This window comes from Heterodontus francisci, chromosome 30 (genome assembly GCF_036365525.1).
Source record: "Heterodontus francisci isolate sHetFra1 chromosome 30, sHetFra1.hap1, whole genome shotgun sequence".
Classification (NCBI taxonomy): Eukaryota; Metazoa; Chordata; class Chondrichthyes; order Heterodontiformes; family Heterodontidae; genus Heterodontus; species Heterodontus francisci.
Window position 1 is genome coordinate 5,117,268 of NC_090400.1, and position 13,841 is coordinate 5,131,108.

Here is a 13,841-nt window from a genome sequence, read left to right on the forward strand (position 1 = left end):
GTCATGGTAAGTGGAGATAAAAGTATACTATTACAAAGAGATAGTGATAAGTGAAGTGAATGGGCAAAACTGTGGCAAATGGACTTCAATGTGGGCAAATGTGAGGTCATCCACTTTGGACCGAAAAAGGATAGAACAGGGTACTAAATGGTGAAAAGCTAGAAACAGTGGAAGACTTGGGAGTCCAGGTACCTAGTTCATTGAAGTGGTAGCATGGATATGAAGTCGGCTGAGTGACAGGAAACAGATATTCGTGGTGAACGGTTGTTTTTCGGACTGGAGGATGGTTTATAGTGGGATTCCCCAGGGTTCCGAACTAGGACCACTGCTTTTCTTGATCTATATTGACGGCCTAGACTTGGGTGTACAGGGCACAATTTCAAAATTTGCAGATAACATAAAACTTGGAAGTATTGTGAACTGTCAGGAGGTTCGTGATAGGCTTTAATAGGACATAAACAGGCTGGTGAAATGGGTGGACATGTAGCAGATGAAATTTAATGCAGAGAAGTGTGAAGTGATACATTTTAGTAGTAAGTATGAGGAGAGGCAATATAAAATAAAGGTCAGGGATAGAGAGACCAGGGGTAATATGTTCACAAATCATTGAAGGTATCAGGGCAGGTTGAGAAAGTCGTTAAAAAGGCATATGGAATCCTGGGCTTTGTGAATAAAAGAATAGAGTATGAAAGCAAGGAAATTATCATGAACCTTTATAAAATACTGGTTTAGCCTCAACTGGACTATTGTGTTGAATTCTTGGCACCATAGATTAGGAAGGATATGAAGGGTTTAGAGAGAGGGTGCAGAAAAGATTTATGAGAATGGTTTTAGGGATGAGGGACTTCAGTTATGTGGATACATTGGAGCAGTAAATTGTAAATAGCTGGTAAGATATTACACAAGCAAGTTTTTTTTTCATTGTAAAAGTAAGTAATGGCGGGGCAGCTTGGCCAAGTGGAAAGTACATCCTGTGCAATGTGGGAAGTTGTGGACGTGCCATGTGACCTTGGCAAACATGTCTGAAGAAAGTGTCTCCGGCTGCTGAAGCTTGAGCTTCGGGTTTCAGAGCTCGAGCGGTGACTGGAGTCACTGTGGTGCATCCGCGAGGTGGAGGACTACGTGGATGGCACGTTTCAGGAGGTGGTTAAGCCGGTGCCTAGGCAAGCACAGTTGGGGGGTGACTGGGTGGCTGCCGGACGGACAAAGAAGTCAGGGCAGGTAGTGCAGGAGTCCCCAGAGGACACCTCACTCATCCCACTTGCTAACCAGTATTCAGTTCTGAGTACCGATGAGAGAGAGGGTTCCTCTGGAGAATGCACCGTGAGTCATGACCGGAATGTCATGGCTGACTCGGTTGTGCTGGGATGGAGAAAAAGGGACAAGAGGGCAATAGTTTTAGGGGATTCTATGGTTAGAGGAACATATAGGCGTTTCTGTGATTCCAGGATGGTATGTTGCCTCCCTGGTGCAAGGGTCTTGGATATCACTGAGCGGTTACAAAGTATTCTGGAGAGTGAGGGTGCACAGCCGGAGGTCGTGGTCCAAGTTGGTACCAATGACATAGGTAGAAAGAGGGATGAGGTCCTGCAAAAAGAATTTACAGAGCTAGGTAGCAGATTAAAAAGTAGACCTCAAAGGTTGTAATCTCTAGGTTTCTTCCAGTCTCACAGGCTAGTGAGTATATGAATAGGAGGTTAGAGCAGATGAATGTATGGTTGGGGAGATGGTGCAGGAGGGAGGGCTTTAGTTTCTTGGATCACTGGGCCTGTTTCTGGCAAAGATGGGATCTGTATAAGATGGACGGGTTGCACCTGAACCAGAACGGGACCAGCATCCTTGCTGGGATGTTTGCTAGTGCTGTTGGGGGACGTTTAAACTAATTTGGCAGGGGAATGGAATACAGAGTGGAAGCACAGTCGGGGCTGTTGTACAATCAAATATAAAGGTGAAGCTAAGTCAGTCTGGAGGACAGAGTAAATGTAGACCTGTTAAGGCTCAGGCAAATAATGCAAGGCTGGATTGTATCTATTTTAATGCAAGGAGTCTTACTAGTAAGGCAAATAAATTGAGGGCGTTGATTAACACATGGGAATATATTATTGCTATCACTGAGAAGAGGACATAAGGTGGTTGCAAATCGATATAGATAGGTTGAGTGAGTGGGCAAAAATCTGGCAGATGAAGTATAGTGTGGGAAAATGTGAAGTTATTCACTTTGGCAGGAAGAATAAAAAAAAAGCAGAGTATTACTTAAACGGAGAACGACTGCAGAATTCAAGGTGTTCTAGTGCATGAGTCATAAAAAGTTAGTATGCAGGTACAGCAAGTAATAAAGAAGGCTAATGGAATGCTATCCTTTATTACGCGAGGAATTGAAAATAAAAGGAAGGATGTTATGATTCAGTTATACAGGGCATTGGTAGACTATATCTAGAATACTGTGTGCAGTTTTGGTCTCCTTATTTAAGGAAGGATGTAAATGCGTTGGAGGCAGTTCAGAGGAGGTTTACTAGATTGATACCTGGAATGAGTGGGTTGTTTTATGAGGAAAGGTTGGACAGACTGGGCTTGTTTTCACTGGAGTTTAGAAGAGTGAGGAGAGACTTGATTGAAGTATATAAGATCCTGAACGATCTTGACAAGGTGGATGTGGAAAGGATGTTTCCTCTTGTGGGTGACTCCAGAACTAGAGGGCTCTGTTTTAAAATTAGGGGTCGCCCTTTTAGAATAGAGATGAGGAGAAATATTTTCTCTGAGGGTTGTGTGAATTTGGAACTCTATGCCTCAGAAGGTGGTGGAGGCAGGGAAAAAGAATATTTTTAAGATGGAGGTAGATAGATTCTTGTTAGGCAAGGAAATCAAAGGTTATGGGGGGTAGATGGGAGTGTGGATTCGAGACACAAAGAGATCAGCCATGATCTTACTGAATGGCGGAGCAGGCTCGAGGGGCTGAATAGCTTACTCTGTTCCTAATTTGTATGTTCGTATATTAAGGAGACCCGATAGAGAGAAACTATTTTCGTGGGATGGAGAGTCTCGGACAGGTAGGCATACACTAAAAATTAAGGCTGCGTTTGCTGACAACGCAACCACTAGGTGGTGCAGTACTTGCACATGTGCAAATGCAGGTTCTTCAACTGGAACGTCAGTGTCTGCAATATTCAGGCAGCTGCCCGGATTAAAGATGGCGCAGCTGAATTTAACACAGGAAATGCTTATGGCTAGATCGTTCTAGCAAACTAACCTTACATTAAGTTGGATGGAAGCCCAGTAATATGCTATTATGTGGTTATAGAATACTAACTGTAATCCTCAAATCCATTTAATATTCCAGTAATCCAATTAAATACAAAAGGAATTTTATGATTGAACTTCCATTGGAAGATAGTGAATTGTCACCCCGATCGAAAATCGGACAGAGTATAAAATGTGCTGCAAGTTTGTTATTGTGATTCGTTTGAATGACTAACCAGAACTGATTTCACCCGAACGCAGCTACTAGCTCCTGCCCCTCTGGCTGCTCTCCCCCTCCTCACCGGCCGCTTCCCCCGCCTCAGCCACTCGCTCCAAACCTCGCTGCTCCCCCATACTCCCTTGGCCATTTGTTCCCCACTCGCGCCAACCCCCTCCCCCGCCCTCCACCCTCCAACCGCTAGGTCTGAGCCACGACATTTCCCTCCTCTCGGCCACTCATTCCCATGTTTGATCAGTCTCCATGCGCCGCCTGAAAATTTAAGTCTATCTATTTATTAAGTCTATTATTTCAGTAAGAACAGAGAAGATGGTAAAAGAGGAGGGGGTGTGGCATTGTTAATCAAGGAGAGTATTACAGAAAGGACATTTGAGGACTCGTCTACTGAGGTAGTATGGGCAGAGGTTAGAAACAGGAGAGGTGAGGTCAGCCTGTTGGGAGTCTTTTATAGACCTCCAAATAGTTCCAGAGAGGTAGAGGAAAGGATAGCGAAGATGATTCTCGACAGGGGCAAGAGTAACAGGGTAGTTGTTATGGGGGACTTTAACTTTCCAAATATCGACTGGAAATACTATAGTTCGAGTACTTTAGATGGGTCAGTTTTTGTCCAGTGTGTGCAGGAGGGTTTTCTGACACAGTATGTAGACAGGCCAACCAGGGCGATGCCACATTGGATTTGGTACTGGGTAATGAACCCGGCCAGGTGTTAGATTTAGATGTAGGTGAGCACTTTGGTGATAGTGACCACAATTCGGTTAGGTTTACCTTAGCGATGGGCAGGGACAGGTATATACCGCAGGGCAAGAATTATAGCTGGGGGAAAGGAAATTATGATGCGATTAGGCAAGATTTAGGATGCGTAGGATGGGGAAGGAAACTGCAGGGGATGGGAACAATCGAAATGTGGAGCTTATTCAAGGAGCAGCTACTGCGTGTCCTTGATAAGTATGTACCTGTGAGGCAGGGAGGAAGTTGTCGAGCGAGGGAGCCGTGGTTTACTAAAGAAGTTGAAGCGCTTGTCAAGAGGAAGAAGAAGACTTATGTTAGGATGAGACGTGAAGGCTCAGTTAGGGCGCTTGAGAGTTACAAGCTAGCCAGGAAGGATCTAAAGGGAGAGCTAAGAAGAGCAAGGAGAGGACACGAGAAGTCATTGGCGGATAGGATCAGGGAAAACCCTAAGGCTTTCTATAGGTATATCAGGAATAAAAGAATGACTAGAGTTAGATTAGGGCCAATCAAGGATAGTAGTGGGAAGTTGTGTGTGGAATCAGAGGAGGTAGGGGAAGTGTTAAATGAATATTTTGCGTCAGTATTTACAGTAGAGAAAGAAAATGTTGTCGAGGAGAATACTGAGATTCAGGCTACTAGGCTAGATGGGATTGAGGTTCACAAGGAGGAGGTGTTATCAATTTTGGAAAGTGTGAAAATAGATAAGTCCCCTGGGCCAGATGGGATTTATCCTAGGATTCTCTGGGAAGCTAGGGAGGAGATTGCAGAGCCTTTGTCCTTGATCTTTATGTCGTCATTGTCGACAGGAATAGTGCCGGAAGACTGGAGGATAGCAAATGTTGTCCCCTTGTTCAAGAAGGGGAGTAGAGACAGCCCTGGTAATTATAGACCTGTGAGCCTTACTTCGGTTGTGGGTAAAATGTTGGAAAAGGTTATAAGTGACAGGATTTATAATCATCTTGAAAAGAATAAGTTCATTAGCGATAGTCAGCACGGTTTTGTGACGGGTAGGTCGTGCCTCACAAACCTTATTGAGTTTTTCGAGAAGGTGACCAAACAGGTGGATGAGGGTAAAGCAGTGGATGTGGTGTATATGGATTTCAGTAAGGCGTTTGATAAGGTTCCCCACGGTAGGCTATTGCAGAAAATACGGAAGTATGGGGTTGAAGGTGATTTAGAGCTTTGGATCAGAAATTTGCTAGCTGAAAGAAGACAGAGGGTGGTGGTTGATGGCAAATGTTCATCCTGTAGTTTAGTTACTAGTGGTGTACCGCAAGGATCTGTTTTGGGGCCACTGCTGTTTGTCATTTTTATAAATGACCTGGAAGAGGGTGTAGAAGGGTGGGTTAGTAAATTTGCGGATGACACTAAGGTCGGTGGAGTTGTGGATAGTGCCGAAGGATGTTGTAGGGTACAGAGGGACATAGATAGGCTGCAGAGCTGGGCTGAGAGATGGCAAATGGAGTTTAATGCGGAAAAGTGCGAGGTGATTCACTTTGGAAGGAGTAACAGGAATGCAGAGTACTGGGCTGGTAGTGTAGATGAACAGAGAGATCTTGGTGTCCAGGTGCATAAATCCCTGAAGGTTGCTACCCAGGTTAATCGGGCTGTTCAGAAGGCATATGGTGTGTTAGCTTTTATTAGTAGGGGGATCGAGTTTCGGAGCCACGAGGTCATGCTGCAGCTGTACAAAACTCTGGTGAGACCGCACCTGGAGTATTGCGTGCAGTTCTGGTCACCGCATTATAGGAAGGATGTGGAAGCTATGGAAAGGGTGCAGAGGAGATTTACTAGGATGTTGCCTGGTATGGAGGGAAGGTCTTACGAGGAAAGGCTGAGGGACTTGAGGTTGTTTTCATTGGAGAGAAGGAGGAGGAGAGGTGACTTAATAGAGACATATAAGATAATCAGAGGGTTGGATAGGGTGGATAGTGAGAGTCTTTTTCCTCGGATGGTGATGGCAAACACGAGGGGACATAGCTTTAAGTTGAGGGGTGAAAGATATAGGACAGATGTCAGAGGTAGTTTCTTTACTCAGAGAGTAGTAGGGGCGTGGAACGCCCTGCCTGCAACAGTAGTAGACTCGCCAACTTTAAGGGCATTTAAGTGGTCATTGGATAGACATATGGATGAAAATGGAATAGTGTAGGTCAGATGGTTTCACAGGTCGGCGCAACATCGAGGGCCGAAGGGCCTGTACTGCGCTGTAATGTTCTAATTCTAATTCTAACTCTAATACTAAGTAGAAGCTAAAATACCAGTAGTCAGTAGGTGGTTACTCATTTGTTCATTCCATTTATAGCCATTGTATAGTATTTATTTAACTTCCAATTTTAGTGCAGTAAATAAATAATTTGCAATATGGCAGGGGTGCTCACACACGTCGAATTCACATCCTGTGCCATGTGGGGACTCCAGGACCCTACCCATATCCTGGGCGAGTACATGTGCAGAAAGTGCCACTAAATGCAAAAACTCAAGTGCCGAATCTTGGAACTCAAAGAGCAGCTAGCGTCACTGAGGTGCATTTGCGAGGATGAGAGATACGTGGACAGCACTTTTCAGGAGGTGGTCACCCTGCAGCTTAAGGGAGCGCAGGCAGAGAGGGACAGGGTAGCTGCCAGACAGAGAAGAAGGACAAGGCAGGTATTTTAGGAGTTCACGGAGGGTATTTCACATTCTAACCGGTATTCAGTTCTGAGTGCCTGTGGGAGAGAGGGTTCCTCTGGAGAGTGCAGTGAGAGTCTTGATCAGAGCACCATGAGTGGCCTAGCTGTACAGGGAAGGAGGAGAAAAGACAGGAGAACAATAGTGGTAGGGGATTCTATAGTCAGGGGAACAGACCAGCGTTTCTGTGGTCGCAGACGTGATTCCAGGATGGTTTGTTGCCACCCTGGTACAAAGGTCATGGATGTCACCAAGAGTCCAGTGAGCATTCTGGAGGGTGAGGTTGCACAGCCAGAAATCGTGATCCACATTGGTGTTAACGATATTGGTAGAAAAAGGGATGAGGTCCTGCAGGCTGAGTTTAGGGAGTTAGGAAAGAGATTAGCAAGCAGGAACTCAAAAGTTAGTAATCTCCAGATTACTCCCAAGGGCACATGCTAGTGAGTATAGATATAGGAAAATACACCAGATGAATGCATGGCTAGAGAGATGGTGCAGGAGGGATTTCTGGGGCATTGGTATCGGTTCTGGGGAAGGTGGGAGCTGTACAAGCCAGTCGGTCTACACCTGAACAGGACTGGAACGAATATCATCGCAGGAAGGTTTGCTAGTGCTGTTGGGGATGGTTTAAACTAGATTGGTAGGGGGATGGGAACCTGAGGGCAGTTTCAGATAGGACAAATTCAGAGCAGGGAACAGGAGGCAGAAAATTAGCGAGTGACTCTGAAAGACAGAAGAAGCAAGGGTTGAAAAGTGTGCAGCACAGGAATTTGGCAGTGTTAAAAGATATTTATTTAAATGCAAGGAGTATAGTAAATAAAGCCAATGAGCTGAGGGCACAGATAGACACATGGCAACACGATATGGCTGCTATAATGGCAGCTCAAGAGATTTTTCAGGCGGGATAGAGAGGGGAATAAAAAAGGAGAGAGTGTAGCATTATTGGTTAAAGAATCAATTACAGCGGTGAGGAGGGATGATATGCTAAATGAATCATCAAATGAGGCAATATAGGTTGAACTCAAGAATAAAAAAAGGGCAGCCACACTACTAGGATTGTACTATGGACCCCCAAATAGTGAGAGGGAGATAGAAGAACAAATATGTTGGCAAAATTTCTGAGTGCAAAAACAATAGGGCAATAATAGTTGGGGATTTCAATTACCCAATATCAAAGTTAGAACAAAAGTAGAAGTTCTAAATTGAGGGAAGGCAAATTTTACGAAGCTGAGAGGTGATCTGGCGGAAGTGAACTGGATACAGTTACTTGAAGAAAAATCAATGGCAAACCAGTGGGAGGCATTCAAAAACGAGATTCTACAGGCACAGTGTAGACATGTTCCCACAAAGTAAAAGGGTGGTACTGCCAAATCTGGAGCCCCCAGGTAATCTAGAAGAATACAGGGTAAGATAAAACAGAAAAATAAAGCTTCTGACAGTCACAAAAAATTTAATACTTTAGAAAGCCGAGAGAAGTACAGAAAGTGCAGGAGTGAAGTAGAAAAGGAAATTAGGAAGCAAAGAGAAGACATGAAAAAATATTGGCAGGTAAAATTAAGGAAAACCCAAAGATGTTTTATCAGTACATTAAGAGCAAGAGGATAACTAAGGAAAGGGTAGGGCCTATCAGAGATGTACAAGGTAACTTATACGTGAATGCAGAAGATGCAGCAAGGTTCTTAATGAGTACTTGGCCTCTGTCTTCACAAAGGAGAGGGATGATGCAGACATTGCAGTTAAAGAGGAGTGTGAAATATTAGAAATGATAAGCACAATGAGAGAGGAAGCACTAGAGGGTCTGACATCCTTGAAAGTGGATAAGTCACCAGGGTCAGATAGATTGTATCCCAGGCTATTAAAGGAAGCCAGAGAGAAAATAACGAATGCTCTGAGGATCAGCTTTAAATCCTCTCTAGATACAGGTGGAGGTCTGCGAACACTGTACCATTGTTTAAGAAGGGTGTGAGGGATAGGCCAAATAATTATAGGCCAGTCAGTCTGACCTAAGTGGTAGAAAATTATTGGAATCAATTCTGACAAATAGGATAAACTGTCACTTAGAAAGGCACAGATTAATCAGGGATAGTCAGCATGGATTTGTTCAGGGAAGGTCGTGTCTTACTAACTTAATTGAATTTTTTGAGGAAGTAACAAAGAGGATTGATGAGGGTAGTGCAGTGGATGTTGTCTACATGGATTTTAGTAAGGCATTTGACAAGGTCCCATATGGCAGACAGGTCAGAAAAGTAAAAGCCCATGGAATACAGGGGAATGTGGCGAGTTGGATCCAAAATTAGCTCAGTGACAGTAAACAAAGGGTAAGGGTCAACGGATGTTTTTGTGAATGGAAGATGGTTTCCAGTGGCGTTCCACAGGGCTCAGTGTTGGGTCCCTTGCTGTTTGTGGTATGTATAAATGATTTGGACTTAAATGTGGGAGGATGACTGGCAAATTTGCAGATGACACAAAAATTGGCCGTGTAGTTGATAGTGAAGAGGATAGCTGTAGACTCCAGAATGATATCAATGGTTTGGTTGAGTGGACGGAAAAGTAGCAAATTCAATCCAAAGTGTGAGGTAATGCATTTGGGGAGGGCAAACAAAGCAAGGGAATACACAATAAACGGGAGGATATTGAGAGGGATAGAGGAAGTGAGAGAAGGTATATGGAATGCTTTCCTTTATTGGCTGAGGTATAGAATACAAAAGCAGGGATGCAATGCTGGAACTGCATAAAACATTGGTTAGGCAACAGCTGAATTATCCAGTTCTGGTCACCACATTACCGGAAGGACATAATTGCCCTGGAGAGAGTACAGAGGAGATTTACAAGAATGTTGTCAGGGCTTGAAAATTGCAGCTATGAGGAAAGATTCGATAGGCTCGGGTTGTTTTCCTTAGAACAAAGGAGGCTAAGGGTGACTTGACTGAGGTATACAAAATTATGAGGGGGCTAGATAGAGTAGGCAAGAAGGACCTGTTTCCCTTAGCAGAGAGGTCAATTACCAGGGGCACAGATTTAAGGTGATTGGTAGAAGGATTAGAGGGGATATGAGGAAAAACTTTTCCAGTCAGAGGGTGGTGAGTGTCTGGAATTCACTGCCCAGATCGGTGGTAGAGGCAGAAACCCTCAACTCATTTAAAAAGTACCTGGACCTGCACCTGAAGCGCTTTAAACTGCAAGGCTATGGACCAGGTGCTGGAAGGTGGGATTAGATTGGGCGGCTAGTCTTTTCAGCCGGTGCAGACACGATGGGCTGAATGACCTCTTTTTGTGCTGTAACTGTGCTACAGCTCTATGGTTCTAGTATTCTTGGATTTTCAAAAGGCATTTCATAAGATGTCACACAAAAGGTTAAGATGCAATATGAGGGCTCATGGAGTTGGGGGTAATGTATTGGCATGGATGAAGGATTTGTTAACTGTCATGAAACAGCAAGTACGGATAAACACAGCATTTTCAAGTTGGCAGGCTGTACCTAATGGAGTGCCACAAGGATCAATGCTGGGGCCTCAGCTATTTGCAATCTATATTATTGACAGATGAAGAGACTGAGAGTAATCTAAGTTTGCTGACAATATGAAGTAAGGTGGGAACGTACGCTGTGAGGAGGACACAAAGAGGCTGCAAAGAGATATAACCAGGTTAACTCAGTGAGTGACAAGGTGGCAGATGGAGCATAATATGCGGAAGTGTGAGCTAATTCACTTTGGTAGTAAAACTAGAAAAGCAGAATATTGTTTAAAAGCGTGCAACTTCTAAATGTTGATGTTCAGAGACTTGGGCGTCGTCGTACAAGGAACACAAAGTTAGCATGCAGATACAGCAAGCAATCAGGAAGGCAAATGGCAAGTTGGTCTTTATTACAAGGGGATTTGACTAAGAGTAAGCAAGTCTTGGTATAACTGTACAGGGACTTTGTGAGAACACAGCTGGAAGTATTACACACAGTTTTGTTCCCTATCTAAGGAAGGATATACAAACAAGAAATGCTGGAAATACTCAGCAGTCTGGCAGCATCTGTGCAGAGAGAAGCAGAGTTAACGTTTCAGGTCAGAACTGGTTCTGATGAAGGGTCACTGACCTTAAACGTTAACTCTGCTTCTCTCTGCACAGATGCTGCCAGGCCTGCTGAGTATTTCCAGCATTTCTTGTTTTTGTTTCAGATTTTCAGCATCTGCAGTATTTTGCTTTTATTTTACTGCCTTTTACAGCTCTGTGCTGGCTCTCCTTAATTAACTTAAACCTCTCCAAATGCCACCGATGTTAAAATGACTGGCCTGTCATTACTAGGAATGTCCTTGCACCCTTTCTTGAATAAGGGCATCACATTTCCTGCATTTCTTGTTTGTGTTTCAGATTTCCAGCATCCGTAGTACTTTGCTTTTAAGGAAGGATATACTTGCCTTGGAGGCAGTGCAGCGAAGGTTCACTAGATTAATTGCTGGGATACCGGGCTTCTAATATGATGAGAAGCTGAGTAAATTGGGCCTATACACTCGAGTTTAGAAGAATGAGAAGTGATCTGATTGAAACATTTAAGATTCTAAAAAGGCTGACAGAGTAGACATTGAGAGATTGTTTCATAAAAGCAAAATACTGCGGATGCTGGAAATCTGAAATAAAAGAAATGCTGGAAATACTCAGCAGGTCTGGCAGCATCTGTGGAAAGAGAAGCAGAGTCAACGTTTCAGGTCTGGTTCTGATGAAGGGTCACCTAAAACACGGGGGCACTGCCTCAGGATAATGGGGTCGATCATTTAGGACTGAGATGAGAAATTTTTTCACTCTGAGGGATGTGAATCTTTGGAATTGTCTACGTCCGCGGGTTGCGGATGTTCCATGGTTGAGTATATTTAAGACCAAGATTGATAGATTTTTGATCTCTCAGGGAATCAAGGGATATGGGGAGCGGGCAGGATAGTGGAATTGAGGTAGATTAGCCATGATCGTATTGAATGGCAGAGCAGGCGTGAGGGGCCGAATGGTCTACTCATGCTATTTCTTATGTTCTTATAATAGGATAATTATCAAAAGCTACTCTCTGGAAAAAAATTGGGAGCAGTGGTTATGATCTGAAATCGTTGAACTCAATATTAAGAGTCCAGAAGGCTCGAAAGGAAAAGCAAAAAAATTGAGAAAATAATCGAAAAGGTGAATGGAATGCAGGTCTTTCTATCTAGAGGGCTAGAATACAAGGAATTTAAAATCATGCTTCAGCTATACAAAGCCCTGTTTAAAGCACACCTGGAGGAGTACTGTGAGCAGTTCTGGCCACCACACCTTAGGAAGAATTTTCTGGCCTTGGCAGGAATGCAGCATAGATTTACTAGAATGATAGCTGGACTCCAAAAGTTAATTATGAGGAGAGATTATACAAGTGGGGTTGCATTCCCTGGAATTTAGAAGGTTAAGGGGTGATTTGATCGAAGCTTAAGGTATTAAGGGGAACAGATAGAGTAGATAGAGAGAAACTATTTCCACTGGTTGGGGAGTCTAGGACTAGGTGGCATAATCTAAAAATTTAGAGCCAGACCTTTCGGGAGTGAAACTAGGAAACACTTCTACATGCAAAAGGTTTGTAGAAGTACTGAACTCTGTCCCACAAATGACAGGTCAATTATAAATCTGAGATTTATAGATTGTTGTTAATCAAAGGTATTAAGGGCGTGGGGGGGGTGGGTGGGGGGCAAAGGTGGGTATAGGGAGTTAGGTTGCAGATCAGCCATGATCTCACTGAATTGTGGAACCGGCTCGAGGGGCCAAATAGCCTTCTCCTGTTCCTATTGAAGGGTAAGGCTTGGAGTTTGTATCTGTGGGGCAGAACACCAAGAAAGTAAAGGTGGGGATGGAGGTGGGGGAGGAAAGGAAAAAATATAAATCCTTCTGTGCAGTGTGATTCTATGAGGCAGCAAAAAAGAAATAGTGTCAGAACTGTGGGCCTTTAAGAGAAAGTCAGTCAGTAAATGCCTAAGGCCACACTAGTCTGAAAATGTCTAATCTAGGAAGCTGAGCAGCCTCAGGCCTGGTTAGTACTTGAATGGGAGACCACCTGGGAATACCAGATGCAGTCAGCTTTTGCTGCCGCCAGAGGCTGCTCACAGCCCTGCACCCTCACACTGCCATTAATCAATTAACATTCTTTTTGCTGCTTGTCCCTGCACTCACTCTCTTACTTTCTTTTTAAAAAATTTTCATGGGATGTGGGCATCACTGACTAGGCCAGCCCTAATTGCCCTTGAGAAGGTGGTGGTGAGCTGCTTTGAACTTCTGAACAGTGCTGTTAGGAAGGGAATTCCAGGATTTTGACCCAGCAACAGTGAAAGAACAGTGATATAGTTCCAAGTCAGGATGGTGTGTGGCTTGGAGGGGAACTTGGGTGGTGTTCCCATGCATCTGCTGCCCTTATCCTTCTAGGTGGTAGAGGTCACGGTTTGGAAGATGCTGTCAAAGGAGCCTTGGTGAGTTGCACAATCATTTGACCATTTGTTTACTGCAAATTCTGCTGCTACACAAAAGAAAAGGGGGTTGCGGAGGCAAAGGGAGAAAGAGCAGAAGAAAAGGTAGCGCAAAAGACACAAACTAGCACATTTTGAATTCAAGAGAACTAAACCTGGTTTTCACCCACTAACACACGAGAGAATGTTCACTCTTGCCAGATTCATGATCGTGTAACAAAGGAATGCGTGTCTATAGGAATGAACCTAAAAGAGCACTTCAAATATAAACTAAAAAAATCATTATAAAGCCCTGTTTTATTTGGAAAAGAATTTAAGGATGACACTTTGGACCAAATTCTAAAATCAATAGTCACTAAGCTTTAATTTATAAAGCTAATAAATGGTAAAGGAAAGACTGTACAATATAACAAATAATGTTGTTAATGTCTTTAATGATCATATTTTCTGTAGCTAAAAACTGGTGAAAGAATGATTGTATGGAACAAAAGAATTATTGCATGGAACAAAAG